General features: G+C 38.1%; 3 long non-coding RNA genes across 7 annotated transcripts; 2 read left to right on the top strand and 1 right to left on the bottom strand.

Moving 5' to 3' along the window:
* The first annotated feature begins 1127 nt into the window (after nucleotides 1–1127).
* Nucleotides 1128–4214, top strand: LOC136246900 (uncharacterized). 2 transcript variants are annotated; one of them, XR_010696916.1, is made up of 4 exons: nucleotides 1129–1169; nucleotides 1281–1354; nucleotides 3836–3982; nucleotides 4034–4214. It is a non-coding gene; the product is annotated as an uncharacterized lncRNA (long non-coding RNA). The 2 variants fall into 2 exon arrangements; XR_010696915.1 differs by having other exon boundaries at nucleotides 1128–1354.
* LOC136246901 (uncharacterized) lies at nucleotides 4112–9604 on the bottom strand. Its single transcript, XR_010696917.1, has 3 exons — nucleotides 8370–9604; nucleotides 8242–8320; nucleotides 4112–4476 (listed from the first exon to the last, which is right to left on the bottom strand). It is a non-coding gene; the product is annotated as an uncharacterized lncRNA (long non-coding RNA).
* Nucleotides 8110–9924, top strand: LOC136246899 (uncharacterized). 4 transcript variants are annotated; one of them, XR_010696914.1, is made up of 7 exons: nucleotides 8110–8667; nucleotides 8715–8850; nucleotides 8906–9019; nucleotides 9073–9108; nucleotides 9160–9518; nucleotides 9567–9602; nucleotides 9655–9924. It is a non-coding gene; the product is annotated as an uncharacterized lncRNA (long non-coding RNA). The 4 variants fall into 4 exon arrangements; XR_010696912.1 differs by having other exon boundaries at nucleotides 8715–8859; XR_010696913.1 differs by having other exon boundaries at nucleotides 8715–9019; nucleotides 9160–9409; nucleotides 9466–9518.
* Nucleotides 9925–10708: the final 784 nt, after the last annotated feature.

Here is a 10708-nt window from a genome sequence, read left to right as displayed (position 1 = left end):
AAGGTAGTGCTGAAATGAATAACAATTTTTACTATTAAAATAGTTGTTAACAAAAGGACCAAATATTCGATTATTCTTTAAGCTTATACTTCTATTGAATAAGTACTGAAACCTTTTGTTAGGGACCATGGTAAAGCCTAAGAGCTTTTCTTCTAATATAGAATTTTTACATCATAGGTACATCAATTCATTCACAATCTTAAGTTTCAAGGCTGGCTTTTCCATCTGAATAGAGTGTACAAAGTGCTAACGATTATTCAAAAAGTGTGTTAACGAATCAAACAGTGTCATGCCGACTGAATAGTCAAATAGCTGAATAATCATTTCAGCACCACTATACAGATGAGGAATATGTCAGTGATAGCTTGGAGGCCCCCAAACTGATGAAGAACTATCCGGTAAGGAAGTTATATGCATATGTATGTACCACTTTCACACCTCAGATCAAAGGAAAGCCAGTGCATATATATAAATTGCACTGACTCAAAATGTTAACGAGATATACGCACTGCTCCAGTGCGTATATCTCGTTAAGGCAGTGCATATATCTTGTTAAGGCAGTGTGTATATTTCATTACACACTGCCTTAAAGAGATACACGTAGCGCCACCAGTGCGTATATCTTGCTAACTTGAGACATTGCACACCTAATAGGAGTGCACACTATATCCAGAAATCATCAGATTTCTTTGATGTTATAATGTTATCCTCTTCCCTTATATAGGAAATCAAGCAAGCTGTGATTGTGGGATTGAATTCCTCCAAACAACCTGTGATTGTGGGATTCAATTTTAATACATCAACAGTAGTTTGTTTTTTACTTTTGTAAATGTAGCAATTAAAGTAACATAATTAACACTAGTCTCTTAAAATTGCTATATTAGCAAAAATAAAATGAAACTACTGTTTGGTGTATTAAAATTGAATCCCACAATCACAGTTTGTTTGGAAAAATTCATTCCCACAATCACAGCTTACTTGGTTCTCTATATGTGACCGGATTTGCAAAAAGGTACCTTTTTCACATCCAAAATTTCAACCATTTTTGAACTTTAAAGCTTCATAACTTTTTGATCATGACATATAATTACTTGAAATTTTCAATGAATGTAGCTAAAGTATCTGGCTACACTGTTAAAACAGTGATGTTCATAGCACATGCTTGTCATGTAAGTAGCACACGAACACTTGTCACATGAAGTTTGTGGGATTCACGCCACCTGCAGTTGTGTACTGCTAACACGATGTTTATGTGCTAATTACATACTGCTTGTGATTAGCACGCGCCTTTGTTGTTGGAGAAAGGAGGTGACAGCGTCGTCAGAGCTGAAGGCGTATTAACTGATTCCCAAAGGTATTCTGTTCTAAACTAGGTGCATCCTATCAATTTTGGTTGTTTAGTAGGTTTGCGCATTGTTATATCGACGTGAATGCATCTTCAACTTAATCTTATTTTAAATGCTTGTAGATAAAAAGTGCCTTGCCATTATTAAATACCATAAACACAATGCCTGTTGTATATTATCTATGTTAGGATAGAATATTTGTTAGGTCATTTTTGAAGAAGGTCATTATTTAGAATAACTGCTAGAGCTAGTTGTTGTTTTCTTTATCTGTGGAGTGTGTAGCCTACTAAATTGTTACACAATTGTGAAACTGTGTGTGGGCTGGGTACTAGTTGCTGTGTACCTATCAATGTCACACCCACCGACCCCAAGCTAGGTCAGGTAGTGTTTGGAGATTTGTAACCCAAGGGTAGAAATTTAAATCAGAAACTCATACCAAGAGTATCCTGCTCTAGGAGGATTTACCTGTGTTTCTCCCTCATGACACAGGTGTTGTTTTACTGAGTAGGTGTGACTGCACTTGCTTTTGTGTGTGTGTGTGTGTGTAGTGTGAGTTTGTAATGCGCATGTGTACAACTCCTAATATGGATTGAAAACAGTGTTACGAGCCAGAAATAGGCTTGTTTCGAATGTTACCAGTGGTTTCCATAATTTGTATCGTATACTAATTTAATTGTCCCCTAATGAAGTTTTAAAGGTTTAGTGAGAGTGATTTAGAACGTACGAGTGAAGTGTGCTACATAATTTTGTTCCACAGCTTTAGCATTAGATTAAAGCTTGAAAGACAAACAGTTACACTAGACAGCAGCTGTGTAGAGTTAGGAGTACAGAAACACGACGGTACAACAACACCTAGCCAAGGAAATACACAACGTTTAAACTAGAGGTGTGGCTTACATTCTAATGACCAAAGGGGTTTTTAAATGCCATGTATCGTCAATACCAGAAGGTGTACACAGCTACTACAGGAACAGAAACGTACCTTGGTGTAGAAGCAATACTGAAACGGCACGATATGACGAGTTTCTTTTGTGGGAAAGGCCAGTCAGTGACTTCCACCAAAGCAACTTGTATCGCTCAACCGTAGAGAACTTTTGTATTCTACTAAACCTACACTGATAGTCTACAGTAAAGAGAAATGTTAGGGCACGTGTTGTTTTTAATCCCTATTAAGAGTCGTATGTCTATGATGCATGTGTGTGATTGTGTTGTGCATGAGCCTGTACACCCTATGTGATCTATTTTCTGATTGCTTGCATGATGTAGCTGTGGAGCTTATTAATGATTGTTAAGACCACTTACATGGCCAGTGTACATATAGTAGTATTCATGAGCACTTGATTATATGTTGCATAACACTTGAATACTGTATAATTGTTTCAGATCTTTAAATGTATTTTAGTACGTATGGCTCCACACTACTCTGATGCACAGAAAAATCCATGTACTGCCAGTTTCAAGTCCTACTAGCCAAAACTGATTTGTACTGCAGCCAGTTACAAGTCTGGGTTAGTTTATGTATATTAGCCTAGTACCAAAGAATACATGGTGATGCCCATCATAGGGGCAGTAATCAGTGGTCAGAGTGAGCCGTCTTTTTGTTCTTGGTTGGTTCTAGTACATTTAAAGGTAATGTATTTTGTATCTGCTTTGTAGTTTTGGTATAAAGAAATAAAAGTGATGGTATCACTCTCACGGCATGATACTGTTTCACTCAAGTGTCTCAATTAAGTGGGATTTCAGGAGTGCGTACAAGTGGGACCATAGACAAGTGATTCATACTGTGTTCTTCTAGTGTAGCTGCCAAGCATGTTGAAGTTGAATACCACTTTGCACAAAGATCAGGCTGACATTTTTTAAGCCACTGATGCAGACACACCACACAGGAAAGTTCTGTTGGATAACAAAGGGAGGGGCCTACATGTATAGCACACAATCTGACTATTGACAAGTGCCCTGATTATCAAGGTGTCCTTGTTAGTGAGGTGCTCTGGTTTTAGGGGTCAAACACACTAATACAAATGATACCAAGAGAAGTGTCCTAATTTTTGACGTGTCCTAATTTCAGGAGCCTGAATGTATACATTACTACGGTACTATGTAAAAAAAATTCCACCAAATTTGTGAAGCTTCTCAAATTGTTGACAAACGGACTGTATCCAATTGTGTTCATTAAGCTTTGTGAATTGCTCGCGATGGTTCATGAACTGCCTGTAAAGACTCATGAACTGCTAGCAATACTTTCCAAAACTTTATTTTGTAAAGTACCATACAATGAGTAGAGTGTCTGGATTTCAGAGGTTTTAAATCTGTGTACTCTAAAACTATTACAAATAAAACCATGAACTACTGGTGTCCCAATCATCAGTGAACTATGTATATAGGTATCCCAGTTGTAAAGTGTGTGTAACTTACTGCAAGTAGTGCCGTAGTCCTTAGTACAGTAATTTAATACCATCAGTGTTTATGTCACTCAAATATATCTCCAGAATTTCTGTGGCAATGGATGCATTGGGCACTGGATAAATAATCATCACTGTAGCCAGACTTGGAGGACATTATTTGGTACACCTGGACCTCGCTGGTCACTCAGCTATCATTTGTGAGATTTTGGTGACTTCAGCATTGACAGTGTGGTACGTATGTAAATATGAAAAGAAGTCTAGTGTAATTTGTGTTCTTTACAGGCATGCAAATTAACCCTCAGGAAGCAAGAATTGTCGCTACAGTGCTACCATAGTACAAGTAAAATTACTTGAGTGAGATTTTTCACTTTGTTAATTGTATTCTGCAATATTTGTAAACATGCTGTACATTGATTTGTATGAAAACTGATTACAACTTGTGCCACCATAGGCATATACCATGGATAGTGTTTCTTGTTATATTATACATACAGTGAAACCCTATTTAATGAACACTTTGGGACTTTATAAAACTTTACTGGTATAAGATTGTTCTTTCTCGGAGGTACATTTGTATTGGTAGAGGTCTACAGAAAACCTTCCTTATACAGTGTCCTTTACATGGAGAGTCCTTTAAAGAGATTTCCATCTAAAACCACCATCTAGTCTACAGATGTTGAGACGTCAACTGAAGCTCTAGATAATTCCTCTCATACTAGTGCCACCTGCAACAGAGATTGTTATAAACTAATTACTAAATACACCAGACATAATCCTGTAGGTTACTCTTTCGAACAAAAACTTAGCCTACTAATACCTTCTACCTACAAAGGCAGGATAAGTAAAATTCATCACCACAAAACCAAAGTTCCATAATGAACCCAACCAGAGGCGATAGGACAAACCCAATATACATTACGTTATACACTCAAAGCAATGCTTGAAATTTCATGTGAGTGAATGGTACCTGTACAAAAAATTGATGAAGAGGTTCTATGAGGTTCAATATATTTCTGAATTCTACTGTGTTTGTACTTTGCAATGGTGCAAAGAAAGACAAAACTGTTATGAGGAAACCAGTGTTTCAAAATGACAATACTAGGCGGTCACCAATTCGCCATTAATAATCCCTGCTTTTATCCCACAGCCACAAACAATTGTCAGTGTTGGTATGGTTCATTTACAGGTTTACTAAATCACTTAGTCACCTGACATGCTCACTTAGTCACCTACACATGTTCACTTAGTAACCCACCCTCAAGCAATTTTGTACATGATAAATAATTATAACATAAAAGGCACACTGGAGTACTTGATAATACTGTAATACTCTTCTTCTCCATGTTCTGTGAATAATTCTGGACAAATAGTAAACTAAGCAGCGTATCTACTGTAGTTCTGCTGTTACTCTGGTAACCGTTTGAATAATTATTTTTGTGGGCACTGTAAGAAGAAACCGTTCCGCTGTTCTCCATTGCTTTTTCACCCCACACTCACGCTCTGGCTATAAAGGTACGTACTTTAAACCATAGTCTAAATAAGTTAAACACCATGACCAACAGGAACTAAGAGATTTAGTAACCCCTCTGGCCCTTAGTAGCGCCCTTGCTGTGCTCGGGACGCTATAGCCTCGGGCCATCAGGGTCACTAAATCGCTTCGTTCCCTTGGTCTTGGTGTCTAGCTATTGTACAAGTGGATGATTTAACAAAGTAACCTACAGATGAAACATGTTACATATTCAAGTGTTTGATCACATTTAGCACTATGCTATGACCTACAGTTTGTCATGGTGCTTTTGTCTGTGGCTTATGTCAACACAGTGGGCTAATACTTGACAGTAGCCACTTTACACTGACTGACTATGTACAGACCATCTTTTACATGTAAACTTGGATGCTGTGTGTTTCTAATAGAGCACACAAATAAATATGGGTGATTATGTACTGTGTATGTAGTTTGAGCGTGTATGCATATACATAGTTGTAGTTTACATACTACAGCAATGCACAGGGGTGGATCCAGGGGGTTCAAAGGGTTCCATGGAGCCCCCCCTTTTGAAAGCTTCTCTTACTTGAGACACTCTAATAGAGCAGTCATAGTATTCTTAAGAGGAGCAGTGTATTAAGCTATGTATACAATATTAAATAAGGAAGTATAGTTGTTGAAGGCATCTATGGTGAGTGTGGCAGCTATTGCCAGCAGGTGATGACCTTTTTTTGTTTTCGACTTACAGCTAGGCTGAAGTTGCAATTCCAGACTAGAACCCCCCCCCCCCCCCCCTTCCCCCTTTTAAAAAGTCTGGATCCATCCCTGATACAAAAAAACCAATTACAAATAAACAAGACAATAATTCATACACTGTAGTCACGGTGGACAAAAAAATACAACTTTCCATGTATCTCTGCAGAAATTATGTATGCAGCTGGTTTTTATTCAATGTTTCATGTACAATGACATTGTATGTACGTATCACAAACTCTGCATTTCATGGTATGCATCTGTACAAGCAGATTTCAGATCAATGTTGAGTATACAACACTTGTGTGTCTGAATTCACATTGTAAATTATTTTTTGAAATTTTTATTTACAGCCACTTTTACAGATTTGGAATAATTCACATATAGCGTAGGAATTGAACACCTTATAAGGCCACTCCAATTGACATACCAGTTTCTCATCCCTGCCTGCATCAAATATAATTTCACTAGATTAGTCATTACGCATTACACACTCTATTTAATGCCTATCGTACAAACTGGAACTAGCTGTATTGCTTATTGACTTACTTTACTGCATCCAGGTAAGTGTTATTGTTACTAATAATTGTAAGTGGTAACCTTATATGGTATGTGGCTAAATTTGCATTAATCCATTCAGTTTGCACTTTGTGCTGCATTTTAGTCAAATACCGTATGCAAGGAAATTTTGACGTAAGAACTATTTGACGAATTCAGACTTCAGCAGATTTGACGAATAAAATATTGACGAAAATCAAGAAATTGTAGGCAAAACCTGTACTTTTAAGGGCGCTTATAAACATTTCACGGATTTAAATTTGAAGAATTAAACCAAATTTTTTGACGTCAAAATTTACTTGTGTACGGTAGCTGTGGTATCCAGTATAGTGTTTATACCATAGAATAATGATGAAACACTATACAGATGCATCTGCAGGCATGCAGTTTGCTCACCTATGGAGTGAAGCCTTGTTGATATGACATATCTACAAACACTCAGTTTAATCATTATGATATTATTGTAAATGGTAACTTCTTTACAAGACCACTCTATATACTGTGTGGCAGAATATAAATCGCATGGTACCATGAACAAAGCTGTGTCCACTAAACTTCCCATTGTATTTTATGATTTTACCAAAACAGGAACTGAGATCAGACCAGGAGCTGGCAATGGGAGGGGCACAAACTGTAGGTAGTTGAGGATAGTAGATTATCTTGTATTTTTAAAGCAGCAAATAATCACCTCATACACCTACTGTAGTATTGGCTTTGTGAAGTGTTAAAAGCTGTTTTAATGGCTAGAATGACTTAAACTCCAACATGGTAATTATTTTTAGAGGTGCTTACTATGCACAAAGGTGCTGGGTGAAAGTTTGACAGTTGCTTTTGTTTTCAGGAGTTACACAAATTGATTGTGGCCTGATAAACTAAGGTTTAGTATTTCTATCAAAAGAAGTACGGCTCCTCCACAAAGGGAGGGGTGGCAGAATTTGCCCCAAAATGCCCCATCGATCCACCATTGGAGATGGCCAGCTAGTGGTTGGGCCTTGTGAGACCAATGAGTAAGCTGGGTCCCGAAACAGTAAACGAGTTTACTATCTATGGTTCCCCTAGGCCCCAGCTAACACCATGCAGGTCCCAGCCAGGTAGATGGCCCCTTGAAAATAAAATTGGCCCGAGTCAAGCTTGATCCACTCCAAATAAATTCTGCTTCCCATCCCATTCTCAGGTATATCTACATTTGGTCAGGTTCGATCGATTATTTTATTATAACATTCATAGCATTCCAAGCCACTTATTTGTGTGGACACAACAATAGCAAACTGCATAAAAAATACACTGACACCCTTACAAGTGAACCAGTACAGGTAAACCAAAATAGGACATTTAGTGCAGAGTGTGCAGGCAGTGGATAGGAAATCAACAGCACTTATTATTATTCCAGTTGGGCACTGGAGGGTTTGCACAGAAGGCAGAACCTGTATGAGGTGCTTACCACTAGCCCAGGAAACCTAAGCAAAAAATCTATGAGTTTAGTATCCTAAAGTAAAACAGAACAAGCACTGAAAAAGGCAACCCCTTCGTTCTGCAGGCCAATACCATACATGCATTGCACTAATGACTCACTACCACATACAACAGTTCCTTAGACTGGGCAGAGTCCTTAAGTGAACTGGCAGTGGTGATAACCATAGTCATAGATACTACACTCCAGTATCTATGCCATAACTAACAAACTGTAACTCACCGAGCCAACATGTCACATTTCGACACGTGCTGTCACGTGCAATCAGTGTAGTGATGTTCATCGTCACTGCGCAACCTGACTACATACAATGACACTAAAATAGTGCAATTGCTAGTATGACATCTTACTTTAATATAATAATGGAACAACTCTGCACCGTTCCCAGCATCAGCCGCTTGTCGCTCATATAATTAATACACATTGAAAGTCGACAAAATTTTTGTTGTTACCTTGGTGATGGATTTTGGCGGTGGTTTTGACGAAAGTGGCAGCTTTCTTTTGCTCTTCCTTTCGCGAACATAGAGAGGGGTAGAATTCACCAATGAAAGTGGCGCCATGTTTATTCGGATTTATAGCGACGGCGCCTTGGTTAGTGGACGGTTTGTGGCAAAAATGAAGAAGCCACTTCAAGCCAGTCTTCGACCCGTAAGTAGAACAGCTTTCTTAACGTGTTTAATATATTTTCATTGCAGTTGTGGTCACAATTTAGTCACGAATTGGCCGGAAAGAACCATCGAGCGAATTTGTGAGATATTATGGACAGTGCTAGTGCAGCCAATCCTAGTTTACAGGCCTCTAGAGATTTGAGAAATACGTCTGCTGAGAAAAGTATTAGAGGTACTGAAAACTTCAGTTCACATAACTGCTTACATCATACCTACAGCTACTGGGAAGATTCTACGATGTAATGATTTGATGTCATTGGAACTGTGTGGTGTCTTGGATAGTTACTATTAACCACAGAATGGCACAGATGGACACAAGTGTTTGATGCAAGGTAATCACATTGCTTGTGTGCCCAACCACATCAGTTTATACCTTGATCTATAGGTATATCTGAAGGACAGTTCTCCTGTGGATTAAGTGGTACGTAAAAGTATTTCATTGTGACAACTCCGTTCAATGTTGTTCTTTTAGATCAAAAATGACCATGCAGCATCAATGTTAAATGTCTGGGATCATCTTAACATCTGGTCGGCTCATCTGACAAGTACATCTAAGATCGTCCTCCGGTGAGAATTCCTTGGATCATCAAGTGAGAAAGTCTGGGATCATGATGAGAATGCCCAAAGTTGTCTACTGAAAACTGCAGTGTCACGTAACTGCTTATGTTATCTACCTACAGCTACTGCGCAGATTCTACAGATGTTGCTCAAGAATGATTATGGTACGATGAATCAAAATTGTGATACAGTGATTGATAACTTTCATTATGTAAAACAGAACTATGAACAGAATTAAATGCCAGTGCCACTGACACACATGCTTTATACAAGGTAATTGCTTGTATACACAACCACATTAGTTTACACCTTTAACTGTAGGTACGACTCAAGGACAATTCTTCTGTGGATTAAATGGTACGCAAAAGTATTTCATTGTGACAACTGATATTCAATATTATACTTTTAGATCAAAAATGACCATGTAGTGGTGTAGCAGCATCAGTATTGAATGTCTGGCAGTTGTCTTCTGGTAAAACATCTGGGATCATCTTAATGTCTGGTCGGGTCATCTGAAAAGAACATCTAAGGTCGTCCTCTGGTGAGAATTTCTCGGGTTACCTGATGAGAATGTCCGAATTCTTGACATCTGGACACCTACAGCATACAGAATTGTATACACATTATATTGTATTTGTGTATTTTGTAAACATTTTAAAGAAAAAATTAATTGTGGGAAACAGAGAAAATGCGTAAAACGAACGAGAAAAGCATGTTTGCCTCACCAAAATTTTTATGTGTGAAACACAAGCAAACAATGTGTGCATACCACATGAAAAATTGTGTGCTATCTGTGGCAAATATCCCACATGAAAAAACTCGTGATATGCACATGACTGTTTTAACAGTGTACATTTTGATAGTAAGAGCAAGTTAATCAGCACAAGTAGTCAAGTGTTACGTCATTTTGTTTGTTGGTATGTCAAATGTGTGGAAAAGGTACGTTTTTGCAAATCCGGTCACATATAAGAGAAGGGTATAGCAACTAAAGATTTTGCTAATTAGTTAGTTCTACATGCTAAAGTAGAACATATTAGTTATACCATGGGCACGAGTGCTTTTCCTGTATATACGCACTCACACTTGGGCCTGCGACCCTCGTGCTTGTGTGTATATATCAGGCAAAGCACTCATACCCGTGATATCAAGACTCACGATAGTGAGGCGCGCCGCCAAGAAACTACAAAGCGCACACCCAATTAAAAGACACGCGGCCACTACTGTGAGTTATTTACGTGTAGGGACGGTTTTGCAATATTAGCCCTGAATTACGCAACATCTCTCAATAGGTTTGTATTGCGTTATGTAATAAAAAAGTCTTTTTTCATAGTAGTTTTCTTGCGACCAGTGCAGACTGTATTAAAATGCGTATTTAGACATATTTTGCTTTATTTCTCAACCTTGTATTACACCTAGCGTCACCTTATACCAGTCAACTTACCCATGTTTGTACAGTCTATCTA

The sequence above is a fragment of the Dysidea avara genome, chromosome 2, assembly GCF_963678975.1.
Source record: "Dysidea avara chromosome 2, odDysAvar1.4, whole genome shotgun sequence".
Lineage (NCBI taxonomy): Eukaryota > Metazoa > Porifera > Demospongiae > Dictyoceratida > Dysideidae > Dysidea > Dysidea avara.
This window is presented reverse-complemented; position numbering and strand designations above follow the sequence as displayed.